Consider the following 21,772-nt stretch of genomic DNA (forward strand, 5'->3'; position numbering starts at 1 on the left):
TCCGCATTAGTGATGAGAACTCCCAAGAGGCTGGGTAACTCTCCTCACTTTCAGCTGTTGGGGACACATGTTAGACCCGTCTTCCTTAGGGTGGTATTCATCCCTACCTCCTCTTTTTGCTGATTTTTCTTGTTGGTCTTAGGTCTCTTAGCACTTTACCACTGCTGACCAGTGCTAAAGTACATTCGCTGCTCCCTTAAACATGGTAACATTGGTGTATTCACAATTGGCATATTTCATTTACGTGTTAGTCCCTTGTAAAGTGGTATACAATATACCCAGGGCCTGTAAATTAAATGTTACTAGTGGGCATGCAGCAATGATTTTGCCACCCACACAAGTAGCTCTTTAAACATTCCTCAGGCCTGCCACTGCAGACCCTCTTTTACAGCCACTTCAAATTGGCATTTAAAACCCTTTTCCAAGCCCTAAACACCCCTTTTACTACACATATGTCACCCCTAAGGTAGACCCTAAGTAGCCTAAAAGGCAGGGTACTGTGTAAATAAAAGGTAGGGCATGTACTTTTAAGTTTTGCTTGTTCTGGTAGTGAAAAGCACCCAAATTCTTCTTTTGCTACTGTGAGGTATACTCCGCTCATAGGCTAACATTAGGAATTCCTTAATACTCTTTTATGCTGATTAGAAAGGATTTTATGCTGAGTAGAAAGGATAAGTTGTATCTTGTTTTATATCTTTGAAATGGTAATGATAAGTCCTCTTTACTGGAAAAGTTGGATTTAATATTACTGTTTGAGAAATACCACGTTTGGAAAGTGGGCATTTCTCTGCTCTTATAGCACTGTGTGTCTGTAGCCTGTCCCTAATAGACATCTGCAGAGGTTGACAGCTTCACTTTGTGCATTCCCTCTAGACTGCCACAAACAGAGGAAGATTAGGTGTTTCTAAATGCCCATCTGCATTCTGTTGGTTGATCCTGGGCAGGATGGGAGGGAGGAGCTGGCACTTACAGCTGAATAGGATGTGTCCTGCCCCACACAAAGGGCTGATTACCCCTACAGTTAATCTGAAGCCAAGGCTGGGAAGAAAGGGCTTCTGTGCATGTCAAAGACCCTTTTTAAAGTCACCCCCACTTCAAAGGCACAACAGGGTATAAGTACTAGGTTTCTGACCCCCAAATCAGACACTTCTGGACTTGTGATTAACCTCTGTCAGAAAAACTGCTTACTGCTACAAGGACTGACACTCTGCTGGACTGCTGATCTGGAGGACCTGCTTTTCTGCTGTGCTGCCCTCCTGCTCCCTGATCCTGCTTAGGGAGAGCTGTACTCTACCCTGCAACAAAAGTGATTTCCCAGGGCTTGTTGGCTTGCCTCCTGTTGCTTTAGACTGAAAGCTATCAAAGTCTCTACCCCTTCTTGTGCGCCTGGTTCAATGGAAGTGGACCAATATACTTGAACCAGAGAAATCGACACCTCTCCAGTCTGCTTGGAGCAGAACCGACGCATTAATCCTGCTCGGGGAATAGAATCAGCACATCCTACTCGGAACCAATGCATTGCCTCCAGAACCTGACGCATCAGAACCATGCATCGCTGTCACAGCAGTGTGGGAAGATTAATGCATCCCCTCAATAGCACGGAGAAACCTGCATCAAAATGTCTGTGGAGCTCACCATGTGTTTTGGATTCTCGTGAGCCCCCGGGTGAAGGTGCTACCTCCTTTGCTTTACCGTACAGCCGCTTAGGGAAAACTCACAATCTTCAATGAAGGCTAGAGCGGCAGTTTCTTTAAAGCCTTACGTTCCTTGATGATTTTCCTGGTATGGGAAGGTAAACAAGCTCAATTTTCATGGAAATTACTAACTCTTCTGCTGACGCAGGGCGGATTGGGAGCCCGAGCCCTCCAACTCTAAGCCCACTTTCGGCACTATTGGATTCACTCTGTGCCATTCCAGCCCAAAGTGGCAGTGGAGATGGACAGAGTTGCCCCAACTCCCCTCTCTGTAGCAGTGTATGAACCACACAAGTGCCCCTGGGGAGAGGTGGACACAGTTGAGTCATTAAGTTGGAGCTGGGAGGGCTTAAAAACAGAATCTGTACGCCCCATCTATGCAGTTGGCCTTTCACCCACACCTCCTTCCTTTAGGTGACAAGGGCGGGGTGGCTCTAACAAAAAAGCTTGACCTCAACACATTTGCTGATCTATACCCTGCAGGAAACTTCTGATCTCCTCCGGCCGAGGAAAAGGGAGCGAAACCAAAATTCACAGAACTTTTCTTGTATCATCGCTTAAGAGCAGCATGCAAGCAGTGGCATGTGTCCTTTACAGAACCTCCACCTACATTACTCGCTCTTGAACAAATGCTAACATGCTCTTCACAGCGTAAACTCATTACACGTCTATACAACACCACGCAAAACATACACCTGGTGATCACACCCAAAATGTTAGCCGACTGGAATGAAGAGCTAAGTCTTAACAGAGGAGCAATGGAAGTACTGTTGCAGTCAATTGCGCATGTTGTCTCCCAAATACAAGTCAAGATTGATGCACTTCAAATTTTTGCACCCCTTCTATCGTACCCCTACACAGTTGCACCGGAAGGGGATTAGATCTGACACTAGTTGCTGGAGATGTAGGACTTCACCCGCACTTGGATTGGTAAAGTACACCTACAGCGAAATATTGGGTTGCTATTTTAATCACCACTGGGGAAATTCTGGAAATATCAGTTGAGCCTACACCCCTATTAGCCATACTGAGATATGTAAAAGATGAACCAAGATGGATCGCACACCGCTAGCCTCTCCTCCGGGTCGCCCCTTAGCATTCTGGTACATGTAGTGCATGTAGGTGGACGAGTAAAAAGTAGTTCACCACAGTTGGTGCGAGTGGTTACTCGTTATCTCCAAGATCTCTGGACCCGAGACATGGCCCGGGTTTTGGGACAGTTTCCCTCGTCAGCAGAGCAGTGTTTGGGGTGGATGAGAAGGCCGCCAAGTAACCGTCACAGGCCCTGATGCCTCTCCGGCGCGCAAGTGCGTCTCCAAGAGCTCGTCAGCTCAAGGCTCACGTAAGCCGTTTAAGTACAACCAAGATGGATCGCACACCGCTAGCCTCTCCTCCGGGTCGCCCCTTAGCACTCTGGTACATGTAGTGCATGTAGATGGACGAGTAAAAAGTAGTTCACCACAGTTGGTGCGAGTGGTTACTCGTTATCCCCAAGATCTCTGGACCCGAGACATGGCCCGGGTTTCGGGACAGTTTCCCTCGTCAGTAGAGCAGTGTTTGGGGTGGATGAGAAGGCCGCCAAGTAACCGTCACAGGCCCTGATGCCTCTCCGGCGCGCAGGTGCGTCTCCAAGAGCTCGTCAGCTCAAGGCTCACGGGAGCCGTTTAAGTACAACCAAGATGGATCGCACACCGCTAGCCTCTCCTCCGCGTCACCCCTTAGCACTCTGGTACATGTAGTGCATGTAGATGGACGAGTAAAAAGTAGTTCACCACAGTTGGTGCGAGTGGTTACTCGTTATCCCCAAGATCTCTGGACCCGAGACATGGCCCGGGTTTCGGGACAGTTTCCCTCGTCAGCAGAGCAGTGTTTGGGGTGGATGAGAAGGCCGCCAAGTAACCGTCACAGGCCCTGATGCCTCTCCGGCGCGCAGGTGCATCTCCAAGAGCTCGTCAGCTCAAGGCTCACGGGAGCCGTTTAAGTACAACCAAGATGGATCGCACACCGCTAGCCTCTCCTCCGGGTCGCCCCTTAGCACTCTGGTACATGTAGTGCATGTAGATGGACGAGTAAAAAGTAGTTCACCACAGTTGGTGCGAGTGGTTACTCGTTATCCCCAAGATCTCTGGACCCGAGACATGGCCCGGGTTTCGGGACAGTTTCCCTCGTCAGCAGAGCAGTGTTTGGGGTGGATGAGAAGGACGCCAAGTAACCGTCACAGGCTATGATGCCTCTCCGGCGCGCGGGTGCGTCTCCAAGAGCTCGTCAGCTCAAGGCTCACGGGAGCCGTTTAAGTACAACCAAGATCGATCGCACACCGCTAGCCTCTCCTCCGGGTCGCCCCTTAGCACTCTGGTACATGTAGTGCATGTAGATGGACGAGTAAAAAGTAGTTCACCACAGTTGGTGCGAGTGGTTACTCGTTATCCCCAAGATCTCTGGACCCGAGACATTTTTCCTCATATGTAAAAGATGCACCAGCGGATTCCAGCCGTCTACTCACCATGCCACTACTGCTGGCAAAACGTAGAGTAGCCATGCATTGGGGATCAGCTACAGCCCGTCAGTCAAAAGCTGGCTAAAGGATATCTCGTTCTGTCATACCCAACTATCGTTGTTTTGGGAATGAATGCCTACCACTTCCAGGCTCAAGGACATTTGGGAGCCAGTGCTAGCTTGGTTCTGCAATATGGCAACGGATGACAACAACGGGCCTAGCCTCCCCGCCAGTAGTGAAACAGGAGGGATCGCTCCACCCGATCGCTCCCATGAGCACCTGTGTGAGATCCCCTGAGTTGATGATGTTCAGTAACTGAATGTGAAATAGGACTATGTTGATGTAATAAAATATCGCCTCCCCACTATAGAGAAATGTAGAGCTGTTCATGCGAACTTGACTTAAGCACTGACCTGTTGTTGTTTAACAGTGTCAATTATTAGTGTCATGACTGGTGTGGACTATTGATGTATATTGTAAGATTGCTATATACAAAACTATCATTAAAAAAAAAAAGACTAGAGCGGCAGTGCAGTGAATGGCAGCACAGCTGTCACATGATAAGGGAACAACAGTCATCGGCTGGAGACACAACAGTGCTTGGATTGATAACGCGACCATCACTTGACTGAGGGCACATTGGGGCATATTATCAAGGGGGTTTATCTCCGCTTTTTTGGCTTTAAAAAACCAAGAAAGCGGAGATAAAATTATCTCCCTATTACCTAGCTGTCGCTAACACCAGTTAGCGACACCTAGTAGGAGATAGCGACCATTTTGGGCCCCACTTTGCATGTCAGTGATATTTATCACTAATGACATGCAAAGTGGGCGTGCCAAGATGATAGCGACTGGAAACAGTCGCTAACATCGCTATCTCATATTACCAACTTTTGGAGATATTCGCGCTAAGCGCGAATATCTCCAAAAGCTAACACCTGCCATGAGCAGTTCTTAGCCATGTTATCCAATGGGAGGTGGATAACATGGCTATTAGCTCGGTAATGCATGAATATAGCTGACTTTTCAGCGATATTCATGCATTGCGGCCGTTTTTTATCGCATTTGCGATAAACCTTGGTAATACCAAGGTTTATCTGCGATAAAAATCACCGCAGCTCAGCGGTAAAATTTTCTCTCTAACCAAGCAATAGCGATAATTATCGCTATTGCTTGGTAATATGCCCCATTATTCGGGTGAGGGAGGCACTTCCCATATAGAGTGCGTCCTCCGTTCACCAAATGCTTGGCTTTATTTCCCTATTTCCTGTATCTTTGAAGGATCACTGAAGAAATTCGTCCTGGCGGCTTGCGGAAACGTGTTCTTCCCTTTGGTTAGAGTCACAGCCACCCCTCTACTTGTGTAAGGCGGAAAATGCATCCTGTTGTTTTTATGGTATTTTTCCCTACCCTTTCCTGGTCTGTGCACTGTACCTTAGCTTTGAGGGTTTGCTCACTTCCATTGACTTCCTATATGAGAGACAAAACCCTTTTTTTGTCCCTTATTACTGCAATTCCCCCAGGAACTCCTTACATGCTCTTAAGTTTCGAGACTGTGCCATGTTATTTACCCTTTTTGTTTGTCCTTGTTATACTCCAAGACTATGGCATGATATACTGAGTGTTTGCTTTTTATGCTATTATTAGGAATAGAGTTTTGGATCAACTCCTATGGATTAATGGGAGTCCTAAATGGACTATGAAGCATTGTCACGATATTGATGAGCATATACCTCTGATGTCTTCTTGTGATTAAGCTGGATTGTGTAATACATAGAGACATGTGGGTGCTGGTACTAGATATTTATCCCTTTTGTGCTTTGTTTTTATTTTAGGTACGTTTATTGCTTACATTTAGTTTTCTATTGCCTGTGACCTGCCTTGTAAAGCCTCACATGAACAAATATGCCACGTTATAATGCATGCCTTTAGAATGCAGGCCATTACAACGCGGTCATTACAACGACCATGTTGTTACATTGCATACCATTACAATGCAATTCATTACAACGACTTGCTGTAGGGGGGCGCTGGATGTTGGAATAGTATAATTTACTATTCCAACTCCATTCAACAGTAGGGAGTCCAACAGCTTCTGCCCCCTACAGCAAGTCATTGTAACGGCTTGCGTTGTAATGGCATGCGATGTAACAACGCAGTCGTAATTTAACACGTTGTAATGGCATGCATTGTTTCCTATACTGGGTAAATGATGTTTCCCATCTTGAAAATCCACCATGAGTGAGTCGCATCACATCAGGAGGATCCCTTCCTATATTCCTTTTTTTATCTCTTTTACCTTATGCCTAACCGTCCATGGCTGTTTTTCAGTCAGCATGGAGGGATAGTCCTGAGATGAGAGGACGGACTATCTCAGTTTCCATTGTACCAGGCATTCAGGTGAGTTGGACAGTGGCATGTGAGGTCGGCCTGAACTGCTGATTTTGTCCGATTCCAGTGTGACCAGATAACCCCCATAGGTGTGTACTGCTTCTAAGTGCTAGAAACACTTTTATTCTTTAAAAATTAATATCTTGCTTTCTACTATTAGATTGTTGTCATTTTGGTCTTCATTTATTTACACTCTTATTGTCCATTTTTGTAACCCAGTGTGAAGTCTTTTTTGTGGTGTTTTCTTTGTGTTACTGTGTGTTGTGTTGCACAAATACTTTACACATTGCCTCTTAAGTTTAGCCTGGCTGATCTGTGCCAAACTACCAGAAGGTAGTACAGGTTCTTTTTTAGTATGTATCTTGCTTACCTTGGCTAGGATTATGGTTCCTGCTTCAACAGGGTGCATACTTCTGCCAACCAGAAACTCAATTTCTAACTGCTTGCGTAATACCCCTGTTGGAATCTACCACCATAGACACACACCCTCTGTGCCACATACCAGGAAAGCATCTCTTCCATTAGGTACACAGCGCTGGGGAACCATCGCCCACATCAGATGTTGGAACACCTAATACCTACTTAACATACTTTACCTCACAGCAGGGAAGCGCTGGCCAACCAAAGACAACTGAGAAGCCTTACATCCCAGTAGAAGACCATGAGGTCCTGTCAGATCATGCCAGGTCCTGTCAGATTAGATCCTACATAAAGCACTCTATCACCAACTGAGTCATGCTTACGCCATATACAACTGTTAGTAAATAAACCAAATAAATAAATACTGTGATGTATGCAGCACCAGTGAGTAGGACAGGTTTTGTCTTTCCTCTGCAGAACACATGAGTTTTTGTGTTTGGAGAATGAGCCCTAAACTTATATGGGAGTGGAGAGAGAATGATTTAGGAAACAACATAATCTGTAAATATTAAAACAAATATGTCAGCACAAGAGACAGCAGCTATCCAAACAATGTTGCATGGATGCAATGTTCTCCCTGACTACCACGGAGGTGGCCAAAACATCCCCCTAGCAATTCAGGCACAGCAAAGTCTTTAGCTTAAGGTGAATCGTTACTTCACAGTCAGTTACATCGGGAGACATTTCACCATGGTTTTTAAAACAGGAATGCCATTTTATCATGTAATTGCATCAGCAGTATCTTTACATTGCATTCCTTTACATCTGCTTTCCTTTATTTTGCATGTAAGTAGGTAACCATTACTTGTAATGTAAAATGGATTTGTTGAGCGCTGCTTGCCACCTCTTAACCCTTTTTAGGTCTTGCATAGCGTTGCAGCGCAACGCGCTGTTCGCTTTGCGAGGCATGCAGTATACAGTATAGTGGGGGAAGCTCCGCCCACTTTCCGTCCATGTTTTTGTTTGGCTTAAAACGGAAATGCTGCATTCTGATTTGTTTTCAGCTTGTTTGTCCCTCGTCCTGATGGCCATGTCGTCATTTTTCTCCTTCCGTGGCTATCAGCCCCTTTACTTTACAAACTCTTTTGTTCCCCTGTCCCCCCCCCCCCCCCCCCCCCCCCCCGCAGTCCGTAACTTCTTTGCCCACAACCACCCCACCACTCGCGATCATGCTTCCTTGGCCGCACGCACTTTTGTTTATAATGCAATTGGTCTAGTGTATTACGAGTCCTATTGAATTTTTTAATGCTTGTTTTCTCCTAGGATTGGCTGGCCGAGTCTCGCACTTTCCAGTCCAGACGGCTATGTTACGCTTGCGTCGTCCAGCAGCTGCAATACAGATGATCCTGAGAGGAAGGTGTTTACCAGGATCCAGGCAGCTGCCCAGCAGAGCAGGAAGAGAAGCGGCTGCGCCTGAACACCCACAGCTGCAGCCTTTTCAGCAGCGCCCGGGGTCGGACTGAGGGCGGGAGGCAAGTATGAGCTTTTTTTATGTTTCCTCATCACAGATCGAAGACCCTCTACGGCATGAACTCAGAGGATGCCGAGGTGTGTCAGCGGAGCTGCACAGCCAGTGCTGCTGGTGCAGGGGTGCAACCTAGCCGCAGTTAATTGAAAGTGAACAATAGCTCCATCTAGAAAAATTACTATATGGAGGACAGAACATTGCCGTAGAGTTTGCTCAGGGAGCCGCTCATCTGGTCTGTTTATTCCACTGAAAACTGGATTAAGACACTCCTATCGGAGAAAGAGAGGGGCGGGGGTTTAGAACGAGTTCTTTGGAGGAGGCAGTGCTAATGTTGGCATCGCAGATAGTAAGAAAGGAAGCCCAAAGGTAGCTGAAGGGCAGAGGTTACACAAACCTGACAGGACACCACCTCCACTTCAGTGTCACTCGCTGGCCTAACGGCCACTGACCCGCACCATGAAACGTGATCCCATCGGTGAAACACAATGCGTTTCAAACACAATGCACATCTCGTAGTGCCAAAAGTTATTTCAATATTCTGTGCCGTTTGCAGAGCATTACAATGATGAGAAGATCGCCGGGTTGTTTTGAAAGGGAAGGCTACGGCTATTCCTCCTTTTATGTTTTAATTTCTGCCAGCTTTAAGAGTTACATTGCTACGGGGAAGGATTTTGCCAGTAATCGGGTTACTGCCTGTCCTTATAAGGTAAGGGCCAAGCATTCTTTCGCCGCGGTTACATTTACCTTCCTGCCCAGTACTAGCCTTGGTGTTTCCTTGGCAAATAGGTTTGTTTCATCCACCGCTTGGGACAGATTTGTAATATAACAGGTTTTGTATGTCTTCCTTCCCATTGTAACTACATTGACATTTGCTAGCTATTTTGTAACATCCCATCATGGAAAACAGCTGTTGTGGTTGCAGTTTATTTAGAAAGTCATGTTTAATTTTAACACACTTTAAAAACGTTTGTGTTCTTTACATGTGGTGTCATACCACACTAGGCCCTCATTTCACATGGTTAGCATTTTTGATTATTTTCCTTTATATGAAAACGAACAAATGATTCAAAGATGTAAATAACAGTTTGGTCTTAAATTATATCTGTTCAACGTCCCAAGAGATCTGCTCCTTTATAGGTTACGTGTGCTGAGTTCTTTACTCAGTCTGGCTTGGTAACCCTTTCTTGTTCTGGCTATTTTGCATATAGCTGCTTTCCTATAGTACGTGGGGTCTGTTTTGATATATTCTGTGTGGAATAGTATAGGGAAATAGTTATCACTTTATAGAAGTAGCTGTCATTCAACATAACATGCATATAACGTGCTTGGGTAATTGAGTATATGAACCAGAGATCTTTGTTCACTGTAAATGTTTTATCGTCATTGATTTTCTTTCCCTGACATTAAAACAGCTTACTGTTCTGTGTGGTCTGATTGTTTAAAAGTATGTAAAAAACTGAATCTAAAGAAAATGCATGTCTATCCGGGGAGTAACCGCACCACAGAGCTTTGTGACTGTACTCATGCTTTTTCTCTCTGTTTAATCTTTATTTTTTGTGATTTGTAATAATTTGATATTCAGTTTTGCCCGTATTTAGGGTTTGCTTGACAGCGCATGTGTCGCAGATCTTATGTAATCAACAGAAAAAACACTTTAAGAAGCACTGATGAAGAGGAGCTTTGGCCTTCTATATGTTGATTTCCTGAACTACAGATTTTGGTTGGACAGAGGCTGTATATTATGCTTTTTGTCCTTGTTGGAAAGATTATCCTCATTACAGCAGACCTGATTTGACTATAATGAGAAGCCAAGGATGCCTTCTGTTAGACACCACAAATCTGATCTGGTATTATAAAAAGTCACAAAGAAGTCTGTAGGCATGACATTTACTGTAAGAAACATATATTAGGCCTCAAAGTATACGTTATTACTACACTATGATCATGGCCACTAGAATTATGCAAGTCTGTGGCCTTGGGTTTTTTTTCAGCACAATTAAGGATTTGCTACATTTTTCCCAAAATCCATTATCTGCTGCATAATCTGCAGATATGAACCAAAACGTTATTTCTAGCTCAAGCAGATCAAAAGTTTTTAAACATTATGGGACATATGCTGTCATGCTATGGAAGGTCCTTCTTTGCAAGGGTTAACTAGTTGTATTTCAGTTGCTTATTTCTGTATTTGGTTGGTAAAATTATACTAATGAGGTGACATCTTAGCCCAGACAATATTAGCATGTGTAAAAATGAGAAGATTATGAATACTAGCAAAAATGTCTCTTTGTGCCGCATAATTTGGCTTTTCTTGCTGCAGGATTTCATCATACCACCCACATAATTTGGTGCGCCCCTGCCACAGAATTTTAATGAGCCTGAATATGGTAACACCTGTAAAAAGGTATTTTAATACATGTAATCTTACAGATTGCAATAGAAAGCAAGGATATTGATGATAATTAACCTTTCTCACAAACCCTTGGAAGTACATAATTTGCACCATAGAAATCCCTGCTAGGCCCACTTAAGAGAAGAATGTGGTTTTGCTAACTGTACTGTTATACATATTTTAAATGTTATGACAGTATGCAAATGTTTGCCTTCTGGGAAAGCATGCAGTGAGTTGGTATGGCGACAAGCCAACGATAAATGCCGAAGGCCCTGATTTTATATTAAAAATAGAGCTTTGGACTATAGCATTTCCAGCTGAAAGGCAATATTTCTCTCTATGTGTTCCCATACCTGGCGTGTCACGCAGTTTGGTGCTTACTTTCCCTCCATGTTAAAGAACAGTAGATGTTTCAGCACCCAGGTTAATGTGCTGCATATGTAAATACATATAAGGTCCCAAAGGCGAGACCAATTCCATTGCAAATGGTTGTTTATTTAATGTATACAAGCGAATATACCCTACATACATCCACACACACAAATATATCCAACACTTAAAATCACCAGTTATAATTATTTCAAATAGCTATAACTTGCGCCTCAGCCATGCACAGTGTTGTCATCAATGATGTCATTACAGTTCTCATCAGTGATGCTATCAATGATGTTATAGAACAAGTCATTAGTGTTGTAATATGGGAGTCATAAGCAGTGCATGGTGAGGATGTGAGTTATAGTTAAAATGACAAAAATCAAATCAGGGGAACCGTGGTTGTAGATTCTGAAAGGTTTCAGATGAAATTAGTGGCAATAAACACAAAGTAAGTGACACTCACAGTTCTCTGGTCACACTGGACCAGGTCAAAATCACAAATTCAGGCTGACCTCAATTGAGTGCAGGTCGGATACAGGGACCAGGTTTCTCTTGGTAAAGGGATTACCTTTTCACAGAGTCCAAGTCCACACGAGGAGCCGCAGCTGGAGCTTTGCGTTGGTGAGAGCCGCAAGGAGCCCGTTCTCAAAATGAAGAGCTGGTTGCCACTAGAGCTTTGCGTTGGCCAGAGACGTGGCCAGTTGCTGTTGGAGTGAAGTGTTGGTCCGCACAGAAACTTGGCATTGGCTGGAAATCAGGCGGTTGGCCTCACACCCAAGAGCCTTAAGCTCCCTGTCTGGAAGGAATACACATCACACCACAGGATAGACATTATCAGTCATGTGACCATGGACACTAACAAAAAGGCACATTTGGTTATGGCCGAAAACGAACAACTTGCTTATAATTGGCATTTTCAGAATAGTAACGTACAATTCGACTTTACCCTTAAAGAGGATTTAAAACACAATTCAAATAAGTATACTGGGAGAGGAAGGTAGGCATGCTCTTTATTGCTCCGATTTTGGACAGACGCAATGAAATACCTACTTTGCTTTCCTTTAGGTTTTCAGCACAATTTAGAATTGTTTCTTCGCCCAAGTGATAATATTTTTAAACAGTAAATGCTTCATTTTACTTTCTTCTGTAGTTTTCATCAGAAATATGCTAAAATTCTTTTAATGCCGTTTATTAAGTCTAGAAATTTAACTCACTGTACTCAGTCATTAGTCTTTCTGAACCAACTACGCGATAATGAAACATGTTATGTTTTATGTAAGCCTATTTGTAAGGGCTTCTGTACGCTCTAGAGACTCAATGCACATTGGCTAAGCTGTTGTATTTTTAAACTTATAAGACAGGTTTTTAATTTGTAAGGGTAAAAGTCTGATTAATGCACTGTTTTAGTGTCATAAAGCACATTGCACTTTAAGTAGGCCTTTTTAGATGTTATACACAGGCTGTTTTGAATCATTATATCTGTATATGTATGAGTAGTTTTAGGAATGATTATGTTGCTTCATTGTTTTTGTCTCATACTTTTATGGCTGTATGCCAGTCGAATAAAGAAGATTTGATTGGAATTTGATTTGAGTGAAAGAAGTACTTCCCTACCTGCTCCCAAACTGAAGGTATCACTTTTTAAGTGCAATAAGGTAACCCAGTGTTATTCTATGGGGGAGAACCTTGCTACAGTGAAAAATAGCTTTAAGGTATTTTACTGTTAAACCAGAAAAAACGTAAATACACAGGTCATACTTTGTAAATACTATGCACTCTGCCCCATGAGCCTTTAGAGCTTAGGGGTGACTTATAAGTATTACAAAGGAAGGTTTAGGCCTGGAAAAAGGTTTATTTTGCCAGGTCGAAATGGTAATTTAAAACTGCACTACAGGCTGCAGTGGCAGCCCTGAGACATGTTTTACTGTGCTACTTTAGTGGGTGGCACAGTGAGAGTTGCAGCCCACTGATAGTATTTAATTTACAGGCCCTGAGTACACATAGTACCATTTACTAGGGATGTAAAAGTAAATTAAATATGCCAATTACATGAAAATGATGAGGAAATGAAATAAAACTTCAATATAAGGACGAAAAAACACTATCCATGTGAGCGTAATAGTAAAACAAAAAATCACAATTCACCAGAAATTGCAGGAAACAGGATATCGTATTGTTGACTGTGTAGGTGGCTATCCCTATTACTGTGCTTGGTGGGTAGGTGTGGATTTATAGCCTGGTTTAAAGTGAATGTCCAATGAGAGTGGGAATCTCCAGCCCTCTATTGGTAAGTTGAGATCATCTCTATAACACATACTGACTCCCTCCAATACAATACATTGGAATACCTAACCGCCACCATTAAGACTTCAGACAACAAAATGTTTCACTGTCACCTCCTCTATCATCCACCAGGCAACACTCCCGCATTTGGAGAACATCTGGCAGAACTGATCACACACTGCTCACTATCAGATGCGAACTACATAATTCTAGGAGACTTAAACCTTCACTGGAACGAGGTACACAACCCTCTGATACAAACTTTAAATGAGCTCCTCCACAAAAACAATTTGACGCAACACTGCACCGAACAAACACACAACAAAGGCTCAATTCTGGATGCCATCATTGCTCGCGAAGATGCAATCACCGTAGACCGTACCCTCCCTGTTGACTGGTCAGACCATCATCTCATTCTCTTTCATATCAATCATACGACACATCGACCGCCTAGCACAAATGTTCACTTTCACTGGACGAGAAACCTGAGACAGAACCCCCTCGAAGAAATAGAGGAAGGGCTGAAGACACTCCGCCCCTCCACCGCAGGCGACAGGTCCACAACAGAACTCACCTCAAAGTACAATGTGGTTCTGACCGCCTTGCTGGACCCATTAGCCCCCCTGAAACGGAAAAAAAACAAGACCCTTCCATCAAGATTGTAGTTCAACACTGAGCTATATCTGGAAAGAAGACAACTAAGAGCTGCAGAAAGACTTTGGCACAATAACCCTTCAATAATCCACCTTGAGCAACTCAAAAAGGAACGTAGGAACTTTAAAAAGCACATCATAAAGGAAAAATTGATACACTCAATAATGCTGAAAATCGCCCCAAAGAACTCTTGAATATCATCAAACAACAAACATCCAAACGTTCGCCTTTTGCTATTCCTGCCTCCAAAGACCTTTGTAACAAATTTGCCAATTTCTTCAATGGAAACATATCAAAGATTGAGCTCTCACTTAAGGATCACCTACGTCCTCCCAATGAAGGCCCGCTACTCTATAAAGAAGTCATGAACCCACTCAGGCATTCCACAAACAACTGGATAACATTCGAACCCGTCACTGAAACTGAAATTATGGAACTGACTACAAGATTCAGGCCTTCATCACACATTGAGGACCCTCTCCCCGCTCAACTGGCGAAAAATCTCAAACTCTCTCTAGCCCCACGCTGGTTGGAGATTATAAGTAGCTCCCTGAAAACAGGAATTATGCCTGACTGCCTCAAAATCAGTCAGGTAAGACCATTACTGAAAAAGATGTATTGTACTGTAGCATATATTTAGAAATTGCACAGTACTGCAATTGGTGGGCATTTTTTAAAACTGATTTCTATTTTTTCCTCTGTAAGTCATAGTAATGGATATCTTTCTCAGTTCATGAGCACCTGTGAATTCCAACCCATAACTGTCAACGCTTTTTCCCTGACTTGAAAATTCACAATTCACTGGTTACAAGAGTTGAACCTTTTATTTTGTAAAAGCTTCTAAATTTGTTAAAATTTAAGAAACCAAACAGCAGTTCCAAATAGTCAGATTCCCATCATTTCTCCAAAGAACGCAGTATGTGACTAAAGAATAATGACTTTCTCTTTAATGGACTCTGCATACAGTGGACTCCGCTTACAACCCATTGCTGTAGTGTTGCTTCAAGAATACGGCTTACACATCATAAAATAAATACAGAACCTGCCTTCAGCCATGCCCTCAATAAAAACAAGAGGGGAGTGTTTGAAACCCTTATGGTGAAGAAATAAAACACCCTTATTACCAACCGCCCTCTTACACCCCTCATTACTTACTAGCAAGGTTTTACTGGAAGCGCTGACACACCCCTCAAAGAGTATTAGTCACATGCTACCAGAAGCATTCTTATTTACTCAGATCCCAGTTGCCTCACTGCTCAGCCAGTGGTCACTCACTACTAAACGCACACTCCCACCTCTCCTCGACCACAACCACAACCAGCCCTGACAAGTGCTCAGCCGGCCCCCCCCCCCTCCCCACTTGGGGAGGTGGGGGGGGGAGGGTGGAGGTTCCGCCGAGCTCTTTGCTGGGGCCGGTTTTTGGCCGATTTTGGTACAGGGCCGATTTTGCAAAAACGGCCCTGTAACAAAAAAAGCAGACAAGCAGCAAAAACGGCCCTGTAACAAAAACGGCCCCGAGGGGCCCAAAACCGGCTCCCACCCGTGCGGCGCACAGGGGATTGCCCGGTGCCCGCTATGGCCAGTCCGGCCCTGTCCTCGACTAGTACTCACACTCTGTTGTCTACATTTATCCACCTCAGAGCAGTAGCATGGACTGCATTCTCAAATCACACTCCCCCTAACAGTATCACACTACCACCTGAACCCCCTCATAGACTAGCTCTCCTCACCACTGATAGCACTCATACCCCCGCACAAACTACCGTCACACTATTGGCAGCATTCTCACATTCCTGACAGTCTAGCAGCCAAAGCCAATGACTGCACTCTCACAATTCTCAAAGATTTGATGTAAAATTCCATTAGAGGCACTCTCACACCCCTCACAAACAAGCAGCTAAGCAACTTGGTATGGCTGATAAAATTAAAGCTCTTCTTCATTGGTTGGGTAATATTTTGAACGAACAAGAGGGTTAATGCAGGAATAAGTCAATTCGTGGATGAATAGGTGCTGAGTGCAAAGATGTTGGATTCAGAACATGGATGATGAGAGATTCAGCACACAGATGAATGTATGAGTGACTGTGTAGATGAAAGCCTCAAGGCGGTTTCAGTTCTAAGATACTACTTCCTCTGGCTAGAGCTGTAATAATGTCCCATATCGATGCCCTATTTGATGTTTAGTGATTTGTGTTTCTATGTTATATATAAGTTATGTTACTTAAAAGGATTGCCAAACACAAAGGGAAAATGCTTCATCATTGAGTCCTCTTCTGAGTGGCAAAGCAGCATCCAGCTGAGTTGTGATGGTTGTAGAGATCACAGACCCTTCTGACCACCCCATGTGACCCCCTGTTTATGTTCTGATAGCACTGACATGGTAATGATACACAAATTTTATCTTCTGTCCTCCAAATTCAAATCTCAGACTAGCTCAGGGCTATCTGACACAATACGGTGTTCTGTTCTCTAATGCCAAATCCTCTAATACTGAATTTATCAATTTTCTTGCCTTGTAGGTTCAACAGGACCATCTTCTCGCTTGTTATTTTCTCCAGATACTCGGACACTTTCCTCATCTATCATGAACCTAGGAGGTTTGCTTAATCCCAAGAGGTAGCTACATTCCTTCCAGTGTTGCCACAGCTATATTGCAACTATTCAATATTAGAAAAGTCCACATGCACCTTCCTTTCTGACAGCTATGTGCTTTACTAATCATGAATCTTGTAATGAGCAAACTGGGCTACTCTACCTGAATTTTTCCAATACTTATTCTCTCCTCTAGACATAGGGTTAACAACTGGAAAAGGTGCAATTTCAGGACTGTGAGTGTAAAAATTCAGGACAAAGGGTCAAAATTCAGGACAAAAATTGAGGACAGGATGTCAAAATTCAGAACAAAAGGTAAGTTTTACAGACATATCAGAAGAGGTTGTGCAATAGTATATAAGTAAGTAAATAGACAACCACTTAAGTACAAGTGAAAAGAAGTATATATATTAGGTTGAGACAATTGTGCACTCATTGTTTCGCAGTGTGCACGCAGCTTTGAGCAAATGTGCGGGTCTTTTTGTGGTAAAACAACCGCCCATTCCCTTCTCGACTCCCAGGGAAATGCCTGATGCACGGTCCGGCCATTTCGGCTTTGCTACCACCCTCCAATGGTTACCCTCCTCTTTACATATACCCTCTCTCTAACCTGTATTTAATTTCTTTTTTAGTGCTCCTCATCCCAAGTAAGTGGGACAGGGTGTTGGAGTGCGTTACATCACACACATATTATATAGAGACAATCACTCATATAAATGTGAAAGACAATCTATAAGAAATGTACTTAAGATAATGGGGTTACAAGGTGTAATCATTCTTTCTTTTATCCATCATTCAGTCTTTCACCATTCATTCTGTCTTCCATCGGTGTGCTCATCTATATCAATATTCAACCATTTGCAAACCTATCCATCATTTAGCCTTCCATCCCTCCATCCACCCTTTCACTCACCCATCCCGCCATTCATCCTTTCACCTTATCTATCTGTACGCTCATCCATCCAATCTTCCACTCATCCATCCATTCAATCATCCATCTAGCCATATATCCTTTCACCCATCCAACCATCCTTTCACTTGCTCATGCATCCACCCAGTCACTCATCCTTCCACCCATTCACCCTTTCAGTCATCCATCCACCCTTTCTCTCTCCATTCCGCTTTCATTTAGCCATCCATCCTTCCACCCATCCTTCTCATTCATTCATGAATCCATCTATTGAGCCTATCACTCATCCATCCTTTCTCTCAAACATCCACCCTTTCACTCCTTCACTCATCCATCCATCCTTTCTCTCATCCATCTACCCTTTCACTCCTTCACTCATATATCCACCCTTCTGTCCATCCACCCTCCCTTTCACTTCAGCCTTACATCCACCCCTTTACTCATCTATCCATCCATTCACGCTTTCACTTATCATTTCATCAATCCATCCATCAGTTCGCTCATCCATCCACCCATTCACTCGCTGTTATCCACCCTTTCACTCATCCATCCATCGTTTCACTCATTCACCCATCCTTTTACATGTCCATTTACCCTTCCACCCATGCATCCATCTATTTACCTTTTCTCTCATCCATCCTTTCACTCACTCATCCGTCCATCCTTTCTCTCATTATCCATCCATTCACCCTTTCACTTATCCATCCAGCCATCCCTTCATTTACACACATTTTCACATTAATTATGAGCTTAGCCTTTGTCTGCTGAGTTGCAGACTGAAGAGGCCCATCAAGGACTTCCCCCCTGCTGTAGTTCGTAAAGTAAGGGGTGGTGCGGGGGAGGACTCACTATGCCCCTAAACATAGGTAATCCGAAAAAGTAGAAGTCATGAGTCATGCATGATGCACAGTGCCACTGTGACATGGTGGTGTTTCCAGGGCTTTAAGTGGGATAAAAAATGAAGGGTCTCTCCAAAGGGGATGTTCGATGTAATTAAGGGCATGGCTTAAAACACCTAAGCTAAAAATCTGTGCTTAGCATAGTGTGCCACCCAACTGGTAATTTGCTGCTTCTGTCATTGCATCCATATATATAACACAACAAGTAGTGTTACAGCTGCAAGCCAGAACTATTGGCTTTGTTGAAAATGCGTCAGTTTTAAAATGATGAGACAGTGAAAAACCGTTTTTTTAACTTCTTTCACCAGCTTCTTTTCATGAACTGGATTCTCACCTAGCAGCATGGGCGTTTTTGTTCATTTCTTCCACCTGACTGAATGTCCTGCCCTAGACCTAGGCAGGAGGAGGCCCACCACATATAGTAAGAGCACAGGCTGGCCAATTGTCATTCTGCATGTGGCAATCAGCCACAGACAGAATGACAATGGGCGGGGTGGGGCTGCTCTTGTGCTCAGAGGAGTGCGAGGTGGCCTCATCAGGGAGCTGAGGCTTCTCGCAAGGGAACAGTGATGTTCCCCAATGCCCAAAATTACAGACAAAAGGCATCCGTAAAAGGGATCGTCACGGACAACGGACTCGAGATTCAAATCACGGAAGGTCCGTGAAATTTACGGACGGTTAGTCACCCTACCTAGACAACGGCGGTAATTTGGAGAATATGGTAATCCATCACAAATGGAGCAGAGTACCATGTCCCCAAAACTGACAGTTTGCCTGCTCTATTTAGAGTCGGGTAAACAGTTGTGTTTCCAACAAATGTTTTCTGCTGGTAGAAACCTTACTCAGATGGCTAGATTAACATCGCTTCATCGGGGGTAAGTACCTGAGTTCATCTGCCCTATTTAGGGTAAATGTTCTGATGTAATTTTTATCCTTCTCTGGACTGCCAAGAAAAGTCCAGTGGTCCCGAACAGAAAAGCACATTTCCATTCCACCTTCCATCCTGGAAGAAAACTCCCAGGGAATCTGGGACACTAGTTGTTTTTTCTAAAATTAATTCCCACTTTGGGATTTTGTTTTTGAAAGAACATTGCAGAAGGTCTGCATGAAACATAGCGCTACAGGAGCAGACGGGCACTTCCTGAGACTGAACTATGGGCTCACTGAAGATCAATGAAGCCAAAACCTAAGCAAACTGCACTCTTAAAAGGGTCAATTATGTCTACCCAGGAGCAGTGATGCTGCAACTCAAGGAAGTCTATAGATCCCATTTGTGAGGGCCTATGGTGTCCATCCAGGGCTGGAAATCATGTAAAATAAGTATGGTTAGAATGAAGAAGTTGATGAGTAGCAGAGGGAGAGACAAAGGGAGCAATGTAAATACTGTTGAGCAGAGGATCTAGCCTAAGGCTCTTCAAGGCAGTCATAGACCTAAGTAGGGAAGATGTCAGAGGAGGATTCTCTTTTACTCTCTGGCCTTTACCTAGAATTCTAGATAGGTAACCAGAATGTACAGGTTACAAGGGTTGGGATGCCGAAAAAAAGAAGTGACCAACCTAAGATGGCATTGGAAAGAGACAGAAACCAATGTATAGGTGAGGGGGAGGAGCTGATAAAGCCCTACCACAACTTTTAAGCTAGGGAGCGGCAATGACAGTCATGAATGATGTACTGCCCATTTTCCTGGTGTGTTGCAGCCTTTGGAGGTTACTTTTGAATGCCTAGAGCAGTTCCTCATGCCTATCTCACTTTCTCCATTTTCTCAAGGCAGGGACATCTTAAGGATTTTGGGGTCCTGGTCTAAAAATATTTTGGGGGCCCCCGTTCGAATAGCTTTGAATTTATGATCCAATTTCAGCTCTTTCATTCCCTCTTTGGCCAGGTCACTGACACTGCACAGGCACACCCCTCCAAATTATAAATGTGTTTACATCTAATATGCAGGGACTGTGACGTGGTTTTAATATTACAACACAGCAGCAGCTCGCTAATATACTGCAAAGAATCTCTGTAACATCCATTTCTCATATGTGAGGTTCTGTTGTAATCTAAAAGTCAATTTTGTTGTGGATGTTACATGAAATAAACACACTGACAAACATGACCCACAGTAAAAATTTTTAAAGGAAAATGGTATTTAAAACAATCTGCTTAAGAATTATTCAAGGGCATTAGTGCAATGCTCTCTGCAGAACAGAGCTGGCTCCATCAGGGGCCCCCTGAGAGGCTGGAGCCCTGGGCCAGGACCATCTTTGCCCATGCCTTAAAAAGTCTCTGTCTCGAGGTTAATTGCAGCAGGCATAGGGAGGCTTTAGGAAAGAGATAGGAAGGGAGAGGGAGGAAGAGAGAATGCGATCATAGAGGAAGAAGAGAGGTGCGAGCGAGAATGGATGGATCGAAAGAGAAAGATTGTGCACGGAGATTGAAGGATCGGGCCTGGTTTAAGCATCTATGTCAGAACTGCTTTTTGTTTCCCGGTCCAGAACTGGACATTATTTCCCTGAACACATCTGGACTGGCAGACATTAAATATCAGAGCTTACCGCCTGCTGCTTTGTTGCTCTGCTGCACTCTGTAGCTGACGGTAATGACCACCGTTACCCTGAAATGCTGCTGCCAGATGGAGAATCAGCTTAGATGTCTTGTTTTCCCCATCCGCAATAGCCATACTGTCTGCATCTATATAACACCCACTATTTGGCTCAGGCTGAGCAATACCAGCACATGCATTCATGACGCTGGAGTCTTGCTGCCCTAGGCAATGGCCAGTGGTACCAGAGAGCTTGGGGCATAGAGCAATTGCACAGAGAAAAAATGAGAATTATAATACGCTGTCAGCTGAGTTCTCAGCTGACAGCCTTGAGAATCTTGTGAGGGAGTTGGCAAGAAATCTTTCAACATATGACAGTCTAACAGAAGATGTATTGTACTGTCGCCTAAAGCAATTACAAAATGCATGCGACACTTGGTGAATCTATTTATATTCACTTTCCTCGATTTCTTTCCCTGTGAGTTGAGCACCTGTTAATTCCAATCCACAACCTTTCACTCTTCATCCTTGTTTGGAACATTTTTACAATATAGTTGTTTGAAGCTGTGAACTTTTTATTTTGTGAGGACTTCCCAATTTATTTTGAATATTTCTCCAAATAGAACAGTATGTGAGTTTGCCAGGCTGTAATCCCTTCTCCTAAGCCAGT

At 43.7% G+C, this 21,772-nt stretch overlaps 1 protein-coding gene across 2 annotated transcripts in view; it reads right to left on the bottom strand.

Annotated features, from left to right (window-relative positions):
- Window positions 1-21,223, bottom strand: part of LOC144808584 (adenosine deaminase 2-like) — a 468,380-nt gene extending 447,157 nt beyond the window's left edge. For both annotated transcript variants that reach the window (XM_078673647.1, XM_078673645.1), the window contains exons 1-2: window positions 21,116-21,223; window positions 11,803-12,030 (exon numbers count right to left, since the gene is read on the bottom strand). The gene's annotated coding sequence lies outside the window, so the exon portion shown is untranslated. The remainder of the gene's footprint in view (window positions 1-11,802; window positions 12,031-21,115) is intronic.
- Window positions 21,224-21,772: the final 549 nt, after the last annotated feature.

This window comes from Lissotriton helveticus, chromosome 1_1 (genome assembly GCF_964261635.1).
Source record: "Lissotriton helveticus chromosome 1_1, aLisHel1.1, whole genome shotgun sequence".
In the NCBI taxonomy this organism is placed as follows: domain Eukaryota; kingdom Metazoa; phylum Chordata; class Amphibia; order Caudata; family Salamandridae; genus Lissotriton; species Lissotriton helveticus.